At 41.3% G+C, this 20252-nt stretch overlaps 1 long non-coding RNA gene across 2 annotated transcripts; it reads left to right on the top strand.

Annotated features, from left to right (window-relative positions):
• Positions 1-3965: 3965 nt before the first annotated feature.
• On the top strand, positions 3966-12160 carry LOC138103796 (uncharacterized). 2 transcript variants are annotated; one of them, XR_011147859.1, is made up of 3 exons: positions 3966-4171; positions 4921-5012; positions 11701-12160. It is a non-coding gene; the product is annotated as an uncharacterized lncRNA (long non-coding RNA). The 2 variants fall into 2 exon arrangements; XR_011147858.1 differs by having other exon boundaries at positions 3966-4181.
• The last annotated feature ends 8092 nt before the right edge of the window (positions 12161-20252 follow it).

The following is a 20252-nucleotide window of genomic DNA, read 5'->3' as shown; positions in this document are numbered from 1 at the left end:
CTAAGAGGACCATTGTTCCTCAAAAATTGGCCATTAAAAGTGATCCCCAAACATTGGTGGACCTCCACTCACTGTGTGGTACTTTAGGATGGATCAGGCCCTGGCTAGGAATTACCACCGAAGACCTAGCCCCCCTTTTCAATTTGTTGAAAGGGAAGGAGGAGCTGAGTTCACCTAGGACCTTGACCCCAGAGGCAAGGGCTGCCTTGGAAAAGGTAGAGTTAAGATGCATGAGAGGCAGGCGCATCGTTGCAAACTGGAACTGCCCTTCAAATTCATTGTCATGGGAAAGTTGCCCCACCTCAACGGGCTCATATTCCAGTGGGACTGGAGCCAGAAAGACCCTCTCCTTATCATCGAGTGGGTGTTTCTGAGCAATACCAGGTCCAAAACTATCACAAAGGCCCAGGAACTCATGGCCCAGTTGATCCGGAGGCTTCAGGAATTGGCTGGGTGTGACTTCTCATGCATCTACTTGCTGGTCCGTTTAGAGCAGGACAAATTGTCCTCCGCCAAACTGAAAAAGAGATGTTCAAGCAGCTATTCCCTGAGAATGAGACCCTTCAAATAGCTTTAGATAGCTACACAGGACAGATTTCTGTCAACGCTCCTGCTCACAAATTATTCCAGGAACAGTTTGTTCTACTCCCAAAAAACATCAGAAGCAGGCATTCTCTAGAGGCTGTGACAGTTTTTACGGATGCATCCGGGGCATGCCATAGGTCAGTCATGACCTGGAAGGACCCCCAAACTCAGCAGTGGGAGGCAGATATTGATTACATTGAGGGTTCCCCTCAAATTGCTGAGTTGGCCGCTGTTGTCAGAGCCTTTGAGAGGTTCCCTGAACCATTCAGTCTGGTAACAGATTCGGCTTATGTCGCAGGAGTGGTAGCGAGAGCAGAGAATGCTATTTTGAAAGGTCTCAAACGAACATCTCTTTTGGTTGCTCTCGAAGTTAGTATATCTTGTCTCCCACCGAGAGCACCTGTTCTTTGTGATGCATGTGAGGTCGCACACAGACTTGCCAGGCCTGATAGCCAAGGGCAATGAGAGAGCGGATGCCCTCGCCACCCCTGCAGAGATGGCGAGGAGTTTTCAAGCAGGCAAAACTGAGCCATCAAATGTTCCATCAAAATGTGCCAGGGCTGGTCCATCAGTTCCACCTGACGAGGAGTCAGGCGAAGGCCATCATGGATATGTGCCCACATTGTCAGTGGTCAGCCCTCCCCTCATTAGGCCCTGGGGTGAACCCCAGAGGGCTGGCTAACTGTGAGGTGTGGCAGACAGATGTCATGCACTTTCCCAAATTCGGCCGACTAAAGTATGTTCATGTCAGCATAGATACCTTTTCTGGAGCAGTCTATGCCTCTGCCCACGCAGGAGAAAAGGCTGAACACGCCAGGAAACGCCTCCTCCAGGCGTTTGCAGTCTTGGGGGTCCCCAAGGAAATCAAAACCGACAATGGCCCCGCATATAGATCCGAGGCTTCCTAGGAGTTCCTGGATGAGTGGGGAGTAAGACATAAGAAGGGCATCCCTTACTCCCCGACTGGTCAAGCGGTGATTGAATGGGCTCACCAAATGCTCAAAACCACCCCGAAGTACCAATGGGCAAGCAGTAGAGAGCTTTCCCCACAGGATCGGCTAAGTAAAGCTCTCTTTGTGATCAATTTTTGGAACTGCTCATTTAACAACATGAACCCGCCAGTGGCAATACACTTTGGCCCACACAGCAACTACCCTCTGCAAGAACATCTGCCAGTCCTCATTAAAGATCCAGAGAGTGGCAAGGTTAAGGGACCTTACAAGCTGGTCACGTGGGGTCGTGGATACGCTTGCGTGTCCACACCCCTGGGTGTAAGGTGGATCCCACAAAAGTAGGTGAAACGTTATATTCCCAAGCATCCAGTGAGACCCCCAGACCCCCAGGCAGATGTATGCACCTGGAGGAGGAAGTGGCATCACCATCCCCAGGACTTCCCTAAATCCCTATTTATCCCTGAGTTTTCATGTTTATGTTTTGATTTTTTTGCTAATGATTTTTAATCCTGTTTTTAGTTAATAAATCTCCAACCAGAAAGAAGATGCAAGACCTTCCCCACCTGTTCATCCTGCTAGTCCTGGCCTTCCCAGCATTGCCGTGGGTCATCCCTCAACCGAAGACCAATGTCTGGGCACTCCTGGCAAAGACCCTCGGGCAAGACCATATTTGCCTAGGTATGGCAGCCACAGATAACCCTATGTTGACCTGCCTGGTGGGGAGTCCCATAAATGTTTCTGAGTACCCTCCCCGTTTGATTTCAATCCAAGAGAACTGGAACCGGCAGACCCATCGGGTAGCTTGGTCCTTTATTGCCAGGACCATAAAGACCCCGGTAAAGAACCCCCTACTCCTCTGGCGGGACTGGCTTGGGAATCTCCCAAAGCTACCCAAGGAGCCTGCTGGATTTGTTCTCATTAGTTCTTCATCTGCCCCGTTTTGTGTTCATTTTATGTTCGACCCCAAGACTCGGAAAGAGTCTTATATTTCCGTTGTCCAGCATGATCAGAAGTACCAGGCCGCCCAGTGGTGTAGAGGCATTATGCACGTCAAAATGGCTTTTACCCTGGATGGAGCACCCCGGCAGTTACCAAAGGGGGTATTCCTTATCTGCGGCTATCGTGCTTGGGCAGGCATCCCCTCTCACCTTCTCGGAGGGCCATGCACATTCGGGTGACTGTTGCTGTTTACGCCCAACATGTATCAAATTAAAAATTGACAGAACAAAACAGAATTGGCTCACCAAAAGAGAGACACAGAAAATTTGGATGAAAATTGCGACTCTGAAATTTTCCATTGGTCACACCTAAAAAGATCCAGTGTCCCTCTTCTTGCCTTGGGTAGCAGCGGCGAAGGCTCTAGGGAAACAGGGCACCCTAGAGTGTTGGGTGGCTAAACAAGCTAATTTAACTTGAGCCGCCATCAGTGACCTCCTCAAAGACGAGGAAATAACCAGAAAGGCGACATTGCAGAATCGGGCTGCCATTGATAACCTGCTGCTACTACACAACCACGAATGCGCAGAGTTTGAGGGTCTTTGTTGTATGAACTTATCATCCCGAGCCCCAGACGTACGCGCGACGCTGAGGAAGGTGCAAGACATGGTCCAGCAGATCAGACAAAAATCAAAAGGATGGTTTGAAAACTGGCTGGACCAGTGGGGACTTTTCTGGTTGGACTTCCTCAATTATTAAGGACCTTCTTTGGATTGTTTTTGTTATTCTGTTAGTTTCGTTTATGTTCAGCTTGTTGAAAAGACTTTGTTTTGCGGCTATCACCACCGCACACCCTCAAGTGAACCACCTACAGATGGCTGAAGATCATGGAGAAGAGACAGGCGTACCTCCGCCGGAATGGATGTGGGAAGCAGAAGGACAGTGTTAAGACAGTTTTCAAAAATTTTAAAACAAAAAAGGGGGAGATGTGGTGATGCGATATCTTTTTTGTATTTCTATATCTTCTCTGTACCCTAGTGGTTCATCCCTACCTTCCCCACTCCTATTCCTATTCCACTGGTTTGCCCCAGACCCAAGCTGCTCCCCCAGCGCTCCCTACATGGTTGTTCTCCTCCCCTTGTTCTAGCTCTTTCCCTATCAATCACCCAAACTCCTCCCATTGTTCCCGAAGGTTCAGTGTCCATCACCCAAACCCTCCCAGTTTACCCTTATATGGTCCCTGTCAATCCCCCAAGACCCTACCCCTCTGGATACCTCCCCCTTTGGAAATCCCCTAAACCTCAATGCCCCATTGGGGCATGTGATCCCTTTCCCTCCACCCCTTGAGGCTATTGGCCCAAGTAAATGTCTATCCTTGTCCCTATCCCTCCCCTAAGGATTTCTATTGGTCCCTAGTTAATCCATCCCCATTGTAACACCTCCCTTTATAAGATGCTCCCCAGAGCTGTTCGGGGCTTGTCCCCTGTGAGTTCCTTCCAATAAGCTTGGATTATCTCCTGTGGCAAGCTTCCTTGGTACTTTTTATCCTCTCCCTCATCCTGACTGCTGACAGCTACTGTGTCTGGGGCTTCAGCTCCCCTGAGCAGAGCTGAGCTCCTGAGGAGCAGCTTTAAAGCTGAGAGCCTTTGGCTGCTCCCCACTCCTGCTGCACACCACTGGAGCTAGCCTGGACAGTGGTCAGTAGTGGTCAGTAGCGGTCACTGTGATCCTTCCTGCCTGCCTTCCTGCCTTCTGTCCTTCCTTCTTCCCTCTCCCTTCCCTCTCCCTTCCCGCTCCTCTCCCTTCCCTCTCCCTTCCCGCTCCTCTCCCTTCCCTCTCCCTTCCCTCTCCCTTCCCTCTCCCTTCCCTTCCCTTCCCTTCCCTTCCCTTCCCTTCCCTTCCCTTCCCTTCCCTTCCCTTCCCTTCCCTTCCCTTCCCTTCCCTTCCCTTCCCTTCCCTTCCCCCCCTCCCCTTCCCCCCCTCCCCTTCCCTTCCCCCGCTCCCCTTCCCTTCCCCCCCCTTCCCCCCTCCCCCTTTTTCTCCCATGTAGCATTGTACGCCATTCTATAGCATTCACTAATATGAAAGTGTTATGCAGAGATAGGTCCAGAGAAAAATGCTCTAGCTTATCACTTATCAGCCCTGACTATGAAACCAGACTCTTCTTTCTGCAGTTCTGGCTTTGTTCAGATATTTCTCCCAGCTTTTTTGGCCAAGCAGAGTGCTTTCAGAAGACAGCCTTTTGTACTTCATATGCAGCCTTGATTCACCCTCCAAGTTTCAAACATACAGAATGGGGCAGAGGTCATTAACGAAAAATTGTTTTGTGATCATTAAAGTATGCAACATAACATCATGGTCAGATGAGGGGAGGGAGGGTTGCAGACTCATAGGGAGTGTCCTGAGGTTCAGGCTCTCCCTGCTGAAATGCTGTTACTTCTCCCAGTTTTAGGAATTGCCACGTTCACAGGAAAGGAATGCAGTGGTGTTTAGTCTCTTAGACTGGAATCAACATTTGCACAAGAAAATGTTAGACAAGTAAGTAAATAGCTATTTACCCAACCTCAGGATTAACTCCATAGTTACAACGTTAACTTAGATGAACTCCTGAATGACTTTTTCCTTTCATCTCGTGAAGACTTTCATACTTCACATCAAGAATAAGACTCAGCCCTCCCAAATTCTGTCTTGGATATAAAATGATACATGTAATACTGAACTTTCCCTGAGGTTTTGCTCAGATTCAGCCCCTTCTCTCACTAATACAAGCACGTTCAGAATTGAATGTCACTTGTGCTTGTGGCTTGTTCACAACCCCTACCTGCCTTGAACTAGAAGGACTCTTGAGCAAGTTTCAGGCTCCCAACAGTAAGCAGAAATTTTAGTGACTGTCCTGCTGCTGAAGTATATACAAAATGTTACACTGTTGTGAATATTGGACTGGTGATGTGGGATTTGTTTCTAAGTGTTTGTGTAACTGCTTTGTGAACTGAAACCTATTTCTCAAATAGGCAAATTGAGAATTTCAAAAGCATGCACAAATAATTGCTAGTTCTTATCTGAAACTGGACAGGATGGTTGTAAATAACTTTCTGAATGGTAATAACTCTTGAGTGATTGATTTTGAAAATCATACTGCTTTCTCCAAGGTGGTTTTTTCATTCTAAACAGACTGAAATCTTTGGCCTATCAAAGCAAGTGCTTTGAAGTAAGCAAGTAATTGGCAGCAATAACAGGCTGCTGTCCTCTCTGTGGATCTTGGATGTTTTGACAGTGATTTTCATAAATCTAGTTGGTGAGGGAAGAGGGAAGTCAAAGATGAGTATTTTCAGTAAAATAATGTATTTTTTAAGCTCTCCATTTTTTTTCTAACCTTTTTTTCTAAACACCTCGGTCATTTTGACTGACACATCAAGTATGGACTTCCTGCCTGCAGAGGCTGCTCCTCCCAAGATCTCAGACTGCATTACCGTCTTACAAAAAGCTGACAAATTGTCAAAGTGTGTGTCTTTACCTCTTACAGACAAGGACACAAAATGAAAGCTAGTACTTTATTATTAGCATTAGCATAAGTCCTGGGGAAGTGCTATAGAGGAAAATTCTTAATCTTGATATTTAATGTATTGTAAGCAGACATTTTTGGGGTTTTTGTAATTAAACAGTAAAGAGTTAAAAATATGCCAGGATTTAAAGTTGCTTACTGCTGAGTAGAGTTTATCATTTGAGGCTCAATAATGTGCTAAATGCACAGTATGGCTTTTCATTCAGAGCTGGCATATGTCCTGCTGGCGCTGTTTGGGTGGAATTTTCATGTGCCTGCCTGCAAAATGCCATGTAAACAAATACTATGGGGGGAATTTCCAAGAATATGTAATGGCTAGATGCACAGGACCATGTTGTGTCAGGGTAATGGGATATCTCCTTTAGTGGCACATGCCTTCACCCCTTGCTTAAGGTATCTCACAGCTTGGTGTTTGGGGAAAAAAATTATGAGAAAAAGCATAGGTGAGGTATGGATTCTAAACCTCAGGACAGATATAAGTACACTGCACCCTGGTCTCTCATGTCCTGGATGAAGGGGTAGGAGATAATGATGATACATCCTTTGTATCTTGCTTGGAAATATATGTGGTCTGAGTGCATATACCCACAAGTGAGAAAAAGTCAACATCTCTATTCTGCACGTAAGGATTAACCTAGTCCACTCCTGTTTAATGCATCTAAAGTGGCATGCATTTAGGTACACATCTAAATCTAAGTTAGTTTCTTAATAACTTTGGTAACTAGTTATTTACAGACATAGGTAGGGCGGCTTAAGGAACTAGGTTTTGAGGGGTATATAAACAGATGCAAGTCTTGAGCCTCCTTATGAGCTAAATATATTGACTTCCCCAGTCCTGATAGTGACCAAAAAATACTTCTGTTTGTTTGCCAGAAGGTCAGCCTTGTAGAATTTTCCTGTACTTGGGCTAATTAAATAAGATTATGAATGAGGAAAAAAATCTGTTTCAATGTATTTGAGAGCTGAATGTTCTTGCGAAACTTGCACTGCATTTAAATAATGTCAGAAATTGTTTTAAGAGGGATGGATCCCGAGGATAGGCATTGATTTTTATGGGTTTTGACTAGCTAGAACATAGAAACTGGGTGTTTGGGGGTTTTTTTACTATCTTCCAAATTTCTCTTAGCTTCTCTTCCCTCTGGGGTAAGCTATACACTTCGGAAGCTTGGAAAGGAACAAAAAGATTTGATGCATGCTTATGCAAAAAAATCAATAGCTGTAAAGGATAGTTCTGTGAAAGTGTCATGATTTATACAGCACAAGGTCAGCTTGGAGTTTTTGAAGCCTTAAGAAATGGATGATTACAATGCACCATATGTGATCAGAGATAGCATAGTTTGCACCTGCAGTTGCTTTTCCAACCTTTGTACTCTGCAATTGATTGCTCAGAGGCCCCTGAGGCTGCCTAAGATGATACAGTCTGACCTGGTAAAATGAAAAATGAAAACATAAGGTAAAAAACAAAAAAAAAGAAAGAAAAAAGTAGTGTATGCAGAGAAAGTGTGTCAAAAGTTGAATTAGAAGCTATTCTGTGTAGAGACAAAAACCACCACAACTCTTGTTTTTCATCTTGTGTATAACTAGCAAATGGTCCATATTGCCATGTAGCACTTACAATGCCAGCTATGTTAATTTCTTCATTCAATCAACGTTTTCAAAGGCTGTGAGAAAATGGTAAGAATAGAGAGTGGAAAGACAATCCATAGGTTCTTAGCTTCCAGTGAGGTTAACTGTGTAGTTTAGAATACACAGGTATTAAATGACAGATGATGACAATTCAGAGTGGTGCTACATAGACCTGTCCTTACGAAATATTGGAGATGCTAAGATGGCTGTTTTTATTGTTTCTCTTCTCACAATTTTTACATTTAAAAATGAGTTGTATTGAAGTTCCAGCACTGCTCTTGTCCATCTGTCATGACTTCCCTGATTCAGTGCACTTCATATTTATCCAAGTGCGTTTTGCTATTCTATGGTAAGTATAGTTCTTCTGAATTTTTGTGTTAATTGATGTATGATCTTATATGAAAACTTTCTGTGATCTTGGCACACAGATTTAGTACACAAATACTTCAGGCATTTTTAGAAGACAGAAAAAAAAAAAGTGGTACCAGATTCCAATTCACTGGTGCTTGTATGGACATTTTTTGTTGCATGGTAGAACTTTCTTTGCTTCTGGATTTTCTTTTCCTCAGTGAATCCAGCTCTTTCTTATCACTGCTGTTATCAAAGGCCAGGCTGGATGGGGCTTTGATTAACCTGGTCTAGTGGGTGGCACCCGTCATAGAACCACAGAACTATAGAACCCTCCTGACTTTTAAGGTCTCTTCCAACCCAAACCATTCTATGATTCTATTATATATGTGTTTCAAGTTTATTTTAGTTTTCTGATTATCAGAAATGTTGTTCATAATAAGAAGCTGACATGGTGATTAGGGCAGTTAGAGGTGCCACTTAATGAACTAAACATCTCACTAAAACTAAAAATAGTGGTATTTCTTTAATTGTGGCATACTGATGACGTGTGCCAGTCTTTTAACACCACTTCCCACAGAAACTCTTTCTCCCTTTGGAAAAGATAAATTGTGTGACAAACTCTGGACAAAAGTGTGCACAGGCTTGCTGATAAGAAGGGCGAAGGCTTTTATTTAAGTATAAAGGCTGCTCTGTGGCTCTGCCTCTTATGATTATGGCTATGCTTTTCTAAGCTTCATCTTGTTAAAAAATGTTCATACTTCTGTTTTGAAAAAATACGCTCCATGCATTGGTTGTATAGTACTTTTCTCCACTAGTAATGTGAAGTGGTATGAGAGAAGATCTTTAAAGATGTTAGTGGATTAATTGACTACCTGACTCTCAACTCCATGTGCCAAAACACATTATGGCAAGAAAATTGGTGTTTGGAGTCTTTTTTAATTTGGAAGCTCAAATTTTGTACTCAAGAGTCTAAGTGGACAAATAGAGGACAGTAATTAGGTATTTCTGACACTCTGATCTTAGATATTCTTCAATTTCTGAGGCTAGTAAATTGTTATAAAAAGAAAGTAAAAATTAAAAATACAAATTAATGTCCTCCAGAGTAAATGAACAGTGTAATTTAGATGAATTAATTTGTTGGAGTGCTTTGGGAGAGAAAGGGAAGGGATTGTGCACATTCACTTAGTGCTTTTAGTCTTTTGGCCTTAAGAGATTAATCTCTTTAAATTTTTTCCCTTTTATCTCACTTTGACCATGCAAATTGTGGTGTCTGCATTTATCAAAGTGCTTACTTCTTAAAGACACTTCTGAAAGTGTCCCTTCAACATTGAGTTGTGACTCATACGTCTTTCAGTGGTATTCTGCTGCTGCCCTGTAATCTCTGAGGGCTGTTTACATGTCTTCACGGCTTGTGGCACTTTTGAAATTCCTCTTAAGTGGTCAGATGTATCTGCTGGCTTATTCAATTAAATTTTGCTTCTGTGAGGTTGGAGCCTGCCATTGGAGTGACACATTCATGTTCTACTGACTGATGCAGCTATCTGTGATAGGCTCTTTATCAGGAAGAACTGCTCTCTTCAACTAAAAACGCCCTGTGACAATCAACATGAATACAGATATGTTCTTGCCTTAAACACAGATAAACGGCCTTTACTGCATATGCCCTTTTCTATTGTTAGGTGATCAATATTAAAGGTGAACAGATATCCAAAGAAACAAAAAATAAGCTTTGCAAATGTGAGCTCCCTATCTTCCCTTTCTCATTATTTCCATATCTTGTATCAGTGTCACACAAATTTTTTATCTTTTCTAGCAAGCCTTTCTTATATCTGTGTCTACAGCTCAATGTATTTGTTCTCTGGCTCCTTCCTTCCTCTATTGAACGTGATAATTGCATCAATTCTTTCTCCAACCCTTTTGTAATACCCTGTTCCCAGTAACGTGTCATAAATCTTTTCTATAAGGTTTACAGTTCTCCTCTCTTCCACTGGGTATTTAAGTCATCCGGGTCTAGTGCTTTGTTGGCTTTCAGGAGTTCGAATTGCTTTCTTATCTGTTTTATGGTGAAGGTAAAGCTTTTCAAAATTCAATCCCCCAAGCCTAACAAAACATACCTCAGTCCCTAGGATGTTAACGTCTTTCTTTTTGTGTGGATTGTCAAGAAAAAAAAAATTTACACCTGCAACATATTGACCATCTATCATTGGCTTCCTTCTTTGATCAGCTACTGTTCCTCCTGTATAATTTCTTTTTGTTTTGATGACATACTTTTCTTTTTCTTTTTTTCTTTTTTTCTTTTTCTTTTTCTTTTTCTTTTTCTTTTTCTTTTTCTTTTTCTTTTTCTTTTTCTTTTTCTTTTTCTTTTTCTTTTTCTTTTTCTTTTTCTTTTTCTTTTTCTTTTTCTTTTTCTTTTTCTTTTTCTTTTTCTTTCTCTTTCTCTTTCTCTTTCTCTTTCTCTTTCTCTCTTTCTCTCTTTCTCTTTCTTTCTCTTTCTCTTTCTCTTTCTCTTTCTCTTTCTTCCTCTTTCTCTTTCTCTTTCTCTTTCTCTTTCTCTTTCTCTTTCTCTTTCTCTCTTTCTCTTTCTCTTTCTCTTTTTCTCTTTCTCTTTCTCTTTCTCTTTCTCTCTTTCTCTTTCTCCTTCTCTTTCTCTCTCTCTCTCTCTCTCTCTTTCTCTCTCTCTCTCTTTCTCTCTTTCTTTCTCTCTTTCTCTCTTTCTCTCTTTCCTTCTTTCCTTCTTTCCCTCTTTCCCTCTTTCCCTCTTTCTCTCTTTCTCTCTTTCTCTCTTTCTCTTTCTCTCTCTCTTTTTCTTTCTTTTTTGCTATCCTTTCTTAGTTGTTTTTCCATTTAGGAACTGTCTCATTTATATGTTATAAATACTTTGATTTCATCCCATATATCTTGTTCATTTCCTCTCTGGGAAACATGAATTTCTGACAACCTGATCCCTTTCTCTCTTGTTGATTCTACTTTTTTCCCCCAGAATTTTATGTTATTTTATGATTATGATGCCTGTTGTTTGCAAAATGGCACACAAGAAGCACTGCTCATGTAACTAAATGGAGATCTATACAATTTTACCTGTATCTATTTCAATAACTCTAAATATGTATTTCCTTCCCAAGTGATTCAAATTTCTTTTTACTGATTGCTTAGAACTAAAAATGAAAAAGCGTATTGGTCCTATCATTATCCAAACAAACAGTCACACTGCTTGCAGTTTTCAAAGCATGTTCAAAAATTGGTGTGTGGTATGTTTTGTTCATTTTGGTTGTTTGCAGGGTTTTTTTGTGTGTGCTAACACCTTACTCAGTGTGGGAGAGGGAATGGAATGAATATTAGCTGAGTGCAAATGTCTGAGTCCAAATGAATCCCACAGGAGACTGGGAAATGTGAAATCTGCCTAAACAATCAGGTCCTATTTCGGCATATGAAAATTAAAAAAGTAAAAGTAATACGATGTAATGAAAAAGTATGTAAAGTAAAGTAAAAGCATTAATTATAAAGGTTTAGTTACACTTGTCCTTTCCCTCTGAGATCTATCAAATGATAATCTGTCATTTGCAGATGAAACAAATTATTTGATTTCCAGACACTTTCAGTAATACATCCCCTTCCATAAATGTTTATCTACATTTATTTTTTTCTTTTTATTTATTTATTTATTTTATTCATTTATTGCTTTTCCAGCCTCTATTGCTATTTTTCTGGTAACTTTATGTTAGTCCAGGAGAGACTGGGTGAACTCGCTGCACGTGGTTCCTGCACATGGAGGGAGCGAGTAGCTGCTTGTTGAAAGAACCTGCAGAAGGACCAAGAGACAGGAAATAATGTCTTCTTTGTTGTTGTTGTTGTTTTGTATTGTTCAAAAGAACTTCTCCCTTCCCTAAGGCAGTAATGTCTTAGTTATATCACTCTGAAGACTCTGATAATGAATGGGTTTCACTGATGTTCTGGAGAGAAAGCCTATTATCTTCCTAATTTAAAAACAAAAAGAACATTGGGTTCTGACAGATTTATTGTACTTCCATAATAAGTTTTGTGTTAAGGGGGCATCTTTTACTTCTTATACATTGCTAATGTTCCTTGTTTATGTTCTCTGTCCTTTTTGAGTCATCTCCTATTGCCCAAATCCACTAGGGAAGCTGTAGAAGTCCGTTATTTTGGATGGATGATGAAGGATTTTAGATGAACCCATAAAAGGTGATCTTTCTCTCAGTGTTTGTGAATAAACTCTACCTAATCTGAGCTCATAAGCCAAGATGGTCCTTGTCTTATCACTTGTTAGCTGGGAGAAGGGACAGACCACACCTTTCTACACCTTCCCTTCATGCAGTTGTAGAAAGTGATGCCTCCCCCGAGCCTCCTTTTCTCCAGCCTCCTTTCCTCCCCCCAGCTCCCTCAGCTGCTCCTCATATGACTTGTGTTCAGACCCTTCCCCAGAAATGTTGCCTTTCTCTGGACTTGCTCCAGCACCTCAATGTCCTTCCTGAACTGAGGGCCCAGAACTGGACACAGCACTCGAGGTGTGGCCTCACCAGTGCCCAGTACAGGGGGACAATCCCTGCCCTGGTCCTGCTGGCCACTTGCTGATCCAGGCCAGGATGCCATTGCCCTCTTGGCCACCTGGGCACACCCTGGCTCATGTTCAGCTGCTGTCACCAGCATCCCCAGGCCCTTTTCCACTGGGCAGCTTTCCAGCCATTCTGCTTCCGGCTGGGGTTGTTATGACCTAAGGGCAGGACCAGGCACTGGACCTTGTTGAACCTCACACCACTGGCCACAGCCCATGATCCAGCCTGTCCAGATCCCTCTGCCCTCCAGCAGATCAGCACTCCCACCCAGCTTTGGTGTCACCTGCAAACTGACACTCAATCCCATTGTCCAGGTCATCAACAAAGATATTAAAACAAGACTGGCCTCAGTACTGAGCTCTGGGTAACACCTCCTGTGAGCAGCCACCAGCTGGATGTAACTCCATTCACCACCACTCTCAGGGCCCAGCCATTCAGAGTTTTTAAGCCATGAACTGTGCACCCAGCCAAGCCATGAGTGGCCAGTTTCTCTGCGTGAATTCTGTGGGAGAGTGTCAAAGGCTTTAGTAAAGTCCAAGCAGACAACATCCACAGGCTTTTCTCATCCACTAAGTGTGGCACACTGCCATAGAAAGAGATCAGGTTGGTCAAGCAGGACCTGCATTTCACAAATCTGTGCTGGCTGAGCCTGATCCCCTGGTTGTCTGGCATGAACTGCATGATCACCCTCAAGATTATCTGCTCCATAACCTTCCCTGGCACCAAAGTCAGGCTGATGGGCCTGTAGTTCTCTGCATCTGCCTTCCAGGCCCTCTTGTAGGTTGGCATCATACCTGCTAATTTCCAGTCAATTGGAAACTCCATGGTTCACCAGGTCTAATGGTAAATAATTGAAGGTGGCCAAAAGAAGAAACAGAAGAAACCTATCAGAAAAAAAGGAAAACCAAGGGGAAAGGAACTTTTAAAGAAACTCTAAAAAGGTAAAAGGAGAGAGAAAATGAGAGAGAAATTGAGCTGGATAATTTATTTGGGTTTTAACCCCTCATAATTTTTCCTTTCTTTGTGCTATAATAATTCTAAATAGACCTTTTATGCTATACAGAAGTCCAGTAATGACTCCAGAATAGAGAGTATGATGACAAATATTTTTAAAGAATGACTACAACATATTTCATATGGTAATTTATTTATTTCATGAAGTTGATGTCTAGGTTTTAACTTTTATATTTTCCTGATTCTGTACTGCTGAGAGTGTAACTCTGAGGTTTCTTGTATCTTGCTAATTTCTGCTCTCTCATGCTAGGTAGACATAACAAAGCCTCTCTGGGCCTGCTCTCCAAGGACACCCAGACCATCCTAGACCCAAAAAGTATAATCCAAAGAGCTTCTAAGGGGGGCAAGCGGAGGGGAAGTTACATCATTGAACTGAAGCTTTAATTGGAGAATTAACCCTGATATGCAAATGAACCAAACCTATAAAGGTGTGAAGGATTCATGTCCTGTCATCCATCTTGGGGTCCATTTTGGCAATAGCCTGTGGCTCCCAGGGTGTACCTTTGAAGGCCTTTCAAATAAATACCTATTTTATTCTTTTACTCCTGTCCAGTCTCTGTTTCTGGGAGGCCTCTTAAGGCATCAAAGTAATTAAGTTTACAGGCTAAGAATAAAATTTTTCCTTGGTGACTCCTTGGATGGGAGCTGACTTTCCATTCAACAGTTTCTAAGAAGATGGAGAGAGAGAATAACTTTTCTACAGCAGCAATGTCTTTTTTTAGCTGTAAGGTTGATTTATATGAGAACAGATTGAATGAGACCTTAGTCGTATTTTTCTGTCCCATTAGCTGTTAAACCTGTTTTTATTTTATGAAACATGCTTTTCTTTCTCTTCAGAGAGAAAATATTTGTATGCCTTACCTTAACATTCATAATTAACTTTTGTGCAATACTGAGTACTAACTCTGTGATCTTGCCATAATACATTGATTGTGGTGAAGGAGAGAAAGCTGTAATCAGCCCAGAGACTTTTCTTTCAGCAACCTCCAATAATATATGATGATACTATACATCATTATGGTATCAAACTTCAGATTGTTCATAAATGAAGAAAATTGATATGAGTCTATTTTAATAGTATTTGCATTGAATCTATTTTGTGCATCAAATTGATTTAGAATCATAGAATCACAGAATGGTTTGGATTGAAAGGAACCTTATAATCATCTTCTTCCAACTTGCCTGCCATGGGCAGGGTCACCTTCTCCTAGGCCGGATTGCTCATATCCCCATCCAACCTGGCCTTGAACACCTCCAGGGATGGGCCATTCACCACTTCTCTGGGCAATCTGTTCCAGTGCCTCACCACCCTCACAGTAAAGAATTTCTTCCTAACATCTAATCTGAATCTACGCTCCTTAGTTTGTCCTGTCACTATACACCCTTGTAAGAAGTCCCTCTCATCCTTCCTTGTAGGTTCCCTTCAGGTACTAGAGGGTGATACAAGATTTCCACAAAGCCTTCTCTTCCCCAGGCTGAACAACCCCAACTCTCTCAGTGTGTCTTCATAGGACAAGTGTTCCAGTCCTTTGATTAACTTCGTGGCTCTCCTCTGGACTTTTTTCTACAGGTCCACACCCTTTCCTACATTGGGTTCCCAAGAAATGGAGAAAAATTGGTATGAGGTTCAATAGGGCCAAGTGCTGGGTCCTGCACTTGGGTCGCAACAACTCCGTTTGCTTCAGAAAAATATTCCCAGAATTCTCGTGAAAGAGAATTCAGAAAACTACCTCTAAACACCACAAAATGCATGGTGGTTTTTTTTTCTCATTAGAAATTTCATCTGATGTTTAGAGCTTTCAAGACTATGTCCGTTTCAAAACTCTGAAGTACTTCAGAATGGCTTTTAGGTCTCTAGCTAGTCTAAAACCAAAATCCTGAGTTTGAGAGCTGCTCTTGAAATATCAGGCCAGTATTCAATACCTAAGCCCCTAGTTCTACCTGCATGTAAAATGAAATGAGGTTCCAAGTACTAAGAAGGGATATGCTCTGTTGGATTCTAGGGGAATGAAGTGCTGTCTTCGAGCACTTAGTTTAAGTTTTGTTGGTGAGCATGGCTAGTGTAGCAAGAGACTGCAGCTGTAGTATTTTGGAACTGAGTTGAACTGCTCTCAGAGAGCATTGTCCCTGTCTGTCTTCTGCCTCCCTACAGCCTAAGAGAAGTTTGGCATGGGTACTATGGAAAAACACTTGTAAAGAGAAAAATGTCATATTAGGAAAACCCATGCAATAAGATGGAAGGTTTAATATATGCTTTTCTGTTTGGTCTTCTTCCAAGACAGATTTTGGCCAAAAATTAAACCCCAAAACAAACACCGCTTCTTGGTAACAGTAACTTCTAATATCAAGTAAAAATAATGTTAGGTAAAAGAGAAGCAACTGTTTTGGTACAACCAGTGTATAAAGTAGTGTTCTTTACCTCTGACACCTTGTGCTTTGCTCTAACAGGAAAACAATTGTTTTTCAGTGGACAGCATCAAAGCATAAATGAGGTGCAAGCAGACAGAGGAGATAAGTTAGCCCTGTGTTTGAAGCAGCATGCAGGCGTTTCCAGCTAAGACAGACTGAGCTTCTGCAATGTGCTTCTCAGAAGTACAGCCCAGACTGCAGCACTTGGTCATGGCTGTTTTGCCTGACAGGTTCTAAGTTCTGCTTGGGAGGGCAGAGGCTGGCAGTACAGTATGAATCCAGTTCAACCTTGATTTAGGACTGCTTTAATTCAGTTATGAAAAGATGAATATTTAACCTTTCTCTTTAGATCTGAAGAGGTTTTTTTTTCTGTAATTCCTACAGTAGAAGGCTTCAGTCTTGTTTGTCATGCTAAAAATTCTTCTAATTTCAAAAAAATGAGACTGGTGTGTGTCTTTTGTAGGAGATGTATTCTGACTGTTGTTTGGCCAGCTGTTTCTTATTGTCCGGGGAATGAAAATTTGGAGTCCTAAAGCACAAGCTACTCTTACAATAGCCACATCTGTTCTGATTAAGTAATGGCCACTGAAAAAAACTTGTTGAAGAAATGCAGAAGTGTTCATTTATTCAGATGATATCATATTTGGGTCTGAGGAAAGCAGTGGCTCTGTTCAAGAAGTGTTTCACTTAAGAAGAGTCAAAATTTTGAGGATGGGAAGGGATAGTTCTACAGATGGCATGAAGACTGTGTTGATACCAAAGAGTAATCATATTGTATGTCCAAGATCTCTTAGGAAACAACTGTCACTATTTTTTACTTAAAACAGATTGCTCTACTAATTCCCAGGATTAAAATAGTGTATGGTAACCCTATTCCCCTAAACTATACTGGTATGCCAGCAGGAACAAGGAAGGGCAATTGCTTCCCAGTTCAACACTTTTCAAGACAACATGTATTGTTTTCCTTGGATTTTGTTTAATGAACTAGCAGGTCCCATTGACAAAAATATGTGATTTGCTTCTGAGAAGATGGCCAGATCAAGCTATCTAAGGTCTCACTAATGTGCAGTGAAAGGTGCCAGAATCAAGGGCTAGTTACAACAAAGACTGCATTACACAGGACAAATATATTTGGACCTGATTAGTTACAATAATCAGATAGAAGATGTGTTCTGATTACGTGTCCAATATTTCAGAAGATAAAAGAGGAGAGATTCACCCTCAGCCTGACCACTGACTGAATAGATTCTGTTTTCACATGGAAGGCTGGGGGTCTTTTCAGAAAATATCCCATTATCTCACCCTATATACCATTGGCTTTCATAAATGTGAAATGCTGTTTTACATTCACAGTCACAACTAAGTATTTCACACACTTAGCATCTCCCTTGTCTTCCTTCTCTGTAGCATGTGAGCTTCCTCTCAGTGGCAGTACACTTGACTAAAGTGTAAAAAACCATGTGAAATCTGTCTAAAAACAATTGCTGGAGGCATTTCACTTCCTTTGTGCAGACATGGCAGATGAGTTATCAAATGACAGATGAGAACATTAGTTCTGGCACTTTAATTCTTTTTCACTTTCTACCTTGGTATGAGGAATTATAACCATTCATATGAGGACTTACAGGAAATTAAATTGTTTTAGTTACTCTGTATGACACAATTTGCCATGTCAACACAAGGAAGGAGCCTCTACAGATTCCCTTTTTTCAGAAGGAGCTCTGTACCCTTGCTAACATGAAAAAATTGAGAAAGCTCAGGAGTGTTTACCTCCTTCACACCATTCTGTTCAGACCCAGAGCTGTTACAGTGGGGTGCTTCTTATTCACTTTCATACTTTCATCCAGACAGTTTAAAAGGCTTGAGGTTTGGGGTATAATTCTTGCCATTTGCAGCCAGGCGTTATATTGCTATTGTTCATGATACACCTGGGGAAGAGAAATGCCTGTAACTGAATGGATAATCAGGGTTTAAGCCTCAACTCTGTGTTAGCTTGGTTCGTTGCTGCTGGATTCAGTAAAGTATGAAAAGCATTTCTTATCTTACATAGTCTTTATCATATTAAGGATAAATTGCATCTCAGAATATATTTTCCTTCCAAATATAATTCCTCCCTCATATAATTCTTCAGAACATGATGCAATTGATCTTAGTTTTGATAGCATAAATTTACTTTTATGGCCTAATTTAAGTCTAGTGTAGGATAATAGGGCTTTCATGTAGCAGAGGAGTAATGGAAGTTTGATGTGATGGCCAAACCATGTGATGGTTTGACCTGTTTCATACGGCATTCTGATAAGCAATCTGTGAAGTACCGAGTTGGTGAAATTACAGCTAGAGGGCTTCCAAGAATTTTGGAGAACAAGACAAATTCATAATATTTGCAAATATTTGATAAAACACACCAAAACAATAGAGTGCAGTTCAATATGGATGAATACCAAATACCACTCTTGGGAATAATTAATTGCTACAATACAAAAAAAACCCCAACACACTAATCAATAGGTTAATAGCAAAGAATTTGAGATTTATAAAGGTTCAAAGCTGAACATCATTAAAAAAACCTGTGCAAATGGAGGAGAAAGGAAAGCCCATGCTTGGGTGAACAGACAGGGATGTTGTGTGTTAAGATTCATTCCTCTGTTCTTAGCACGAATAAGACTTTGGTGAGATTGCTGTGTCCAGCTTTCTTTAGGTACCACAGGTAAAGAATGTAGGCCAGCTGGGAGAAAAGCCAGAGAAGATTAGTAGGAATGATTTAGAGATATACAAAACATGACGTAGGGAGAGAACTAAAATTTTGGGATTGTTTATTCCAGAGGAGAAAAAGGACATGATAAATCTTTCAATACATAAAATATTGCTGCAGAGCGGAAAAGGTTATTCATTTGGACTGGTACAAGAAGTTACGGGTTGTGCTACAGCAAGGGAGATTTAGGTAAGATTTTAGGAAAATATTTCTGAAGACAATAGTCATGCACTGGAAAAAACCCATATGTGGAGTATTGAGGGAGGGAGGTTAGACAAACCTCTCTCTTAAATTACAGAAATGTATCTGATTATGTCCTGTCTGTTCTGACCTGAAATGATGTTTAGTGGCTATGTTATTATTATTTGGAAACTCAGTAGAAATAGGATGCTATATGTATGCAGAGAGCCAAAAAAGCATGAAAAGAGAAGTTTCAGGAATATTTGTTTCATATGTAGCCCCATTAGATGTTGGTGTAGCTTTGGTACAACATTCTTGATTAATTCACTGCTGTTAAAGGACTCTAGACTTTCCTTTGGTCCTGTTTGGCCTTTGCACAACAGCACCCTTTTTTTCCCTTATTAGCATTGCAGCCTGTATTCTCCTTTCCTAATGTTGCCTATATTTCTGAAGTGCAATAATTAGTGCACAATAATCAGTTCACTAGTTTGTGAATAAATAGCACCTCAGCCTCCAAACTCTTTTTAGGTGCATTAATACTATTTATAAGTGTGTACTTCAGGTATTCAGGGTAGAAATCAACAGATAACTTGAGGCACTGAGTCTTTCTTTGTGTGAGATATCTTTGGACTTGCCCTCTAACCAGGAGTTTAACGTATCTTTCTTCTAAAACTACATTCCACACAGAGTGTCCAGGAGCCAAATGCTGTCTGTCCATAGCTGTGTGATACTATATTGGCTTACTCAAATGGCTCTGAATGCTTGTGGCTTTCTGCGGTCACAAGGGACTACTACTCCAAAAGCCACATTGTGGAAATAGCAAACACCTTGTCACTATGGTAGTTCCTTACTTGCCTCTCCCCCTCCTGTCTGGAACCTGAACTAAACCTGCAGTCTGACAACTGAAAGACCAACTTATATTTGTGAAATATAGATCAGACCAAAACATCAGAATGGCCAGGACAGAAAGAGCAACACTCCACCGTCTGCTGCCAGTCTCAGTAATGTTGCTGCTTTGACCAACAGTTCACAAGAAGTATTCTCAAAATTAAACAACAATAAAAAAGGTTGCTTACCCTGCTGGTGTTTTTATCATATGGTAAAAAGTCCCAGATTTCTGCATGTTTTGGTGCTGTCAGAAAGCATGGACTTAAATGGCACTTTAACAGAGAGAATGGCAGCTATTCCACAGTTCTGTAGGGTAAATAAACATTAATTTTCCATATTGAAAGCAGAACTATTATAGAATATTATGCAGTGGCCTGTGAACCATGGTTGTCTGGCTAAGATTCTTACACAGCTGCAGTACTTTT

The sequence above is a fragment of the Aphelocoma coerulescens genome (genome assembly GCF_041296385.1).
Source record: "Aphelocoma coerulescens isolate FSJ_1873_10779 chromosome Z unlocalized genomic scaffold, UR_Acoe_1.0 ChrZ, whole genome shotgun sequence".
NCBI lineage: Eukaryota > Metazoa > Chordata > Aves > Passeriformes > Corvidae > Aphelocoma > Aphelocoma coerulescens.
This window is presented reverse-complemented; position numbering and strand designations above follow the sequence as displayed.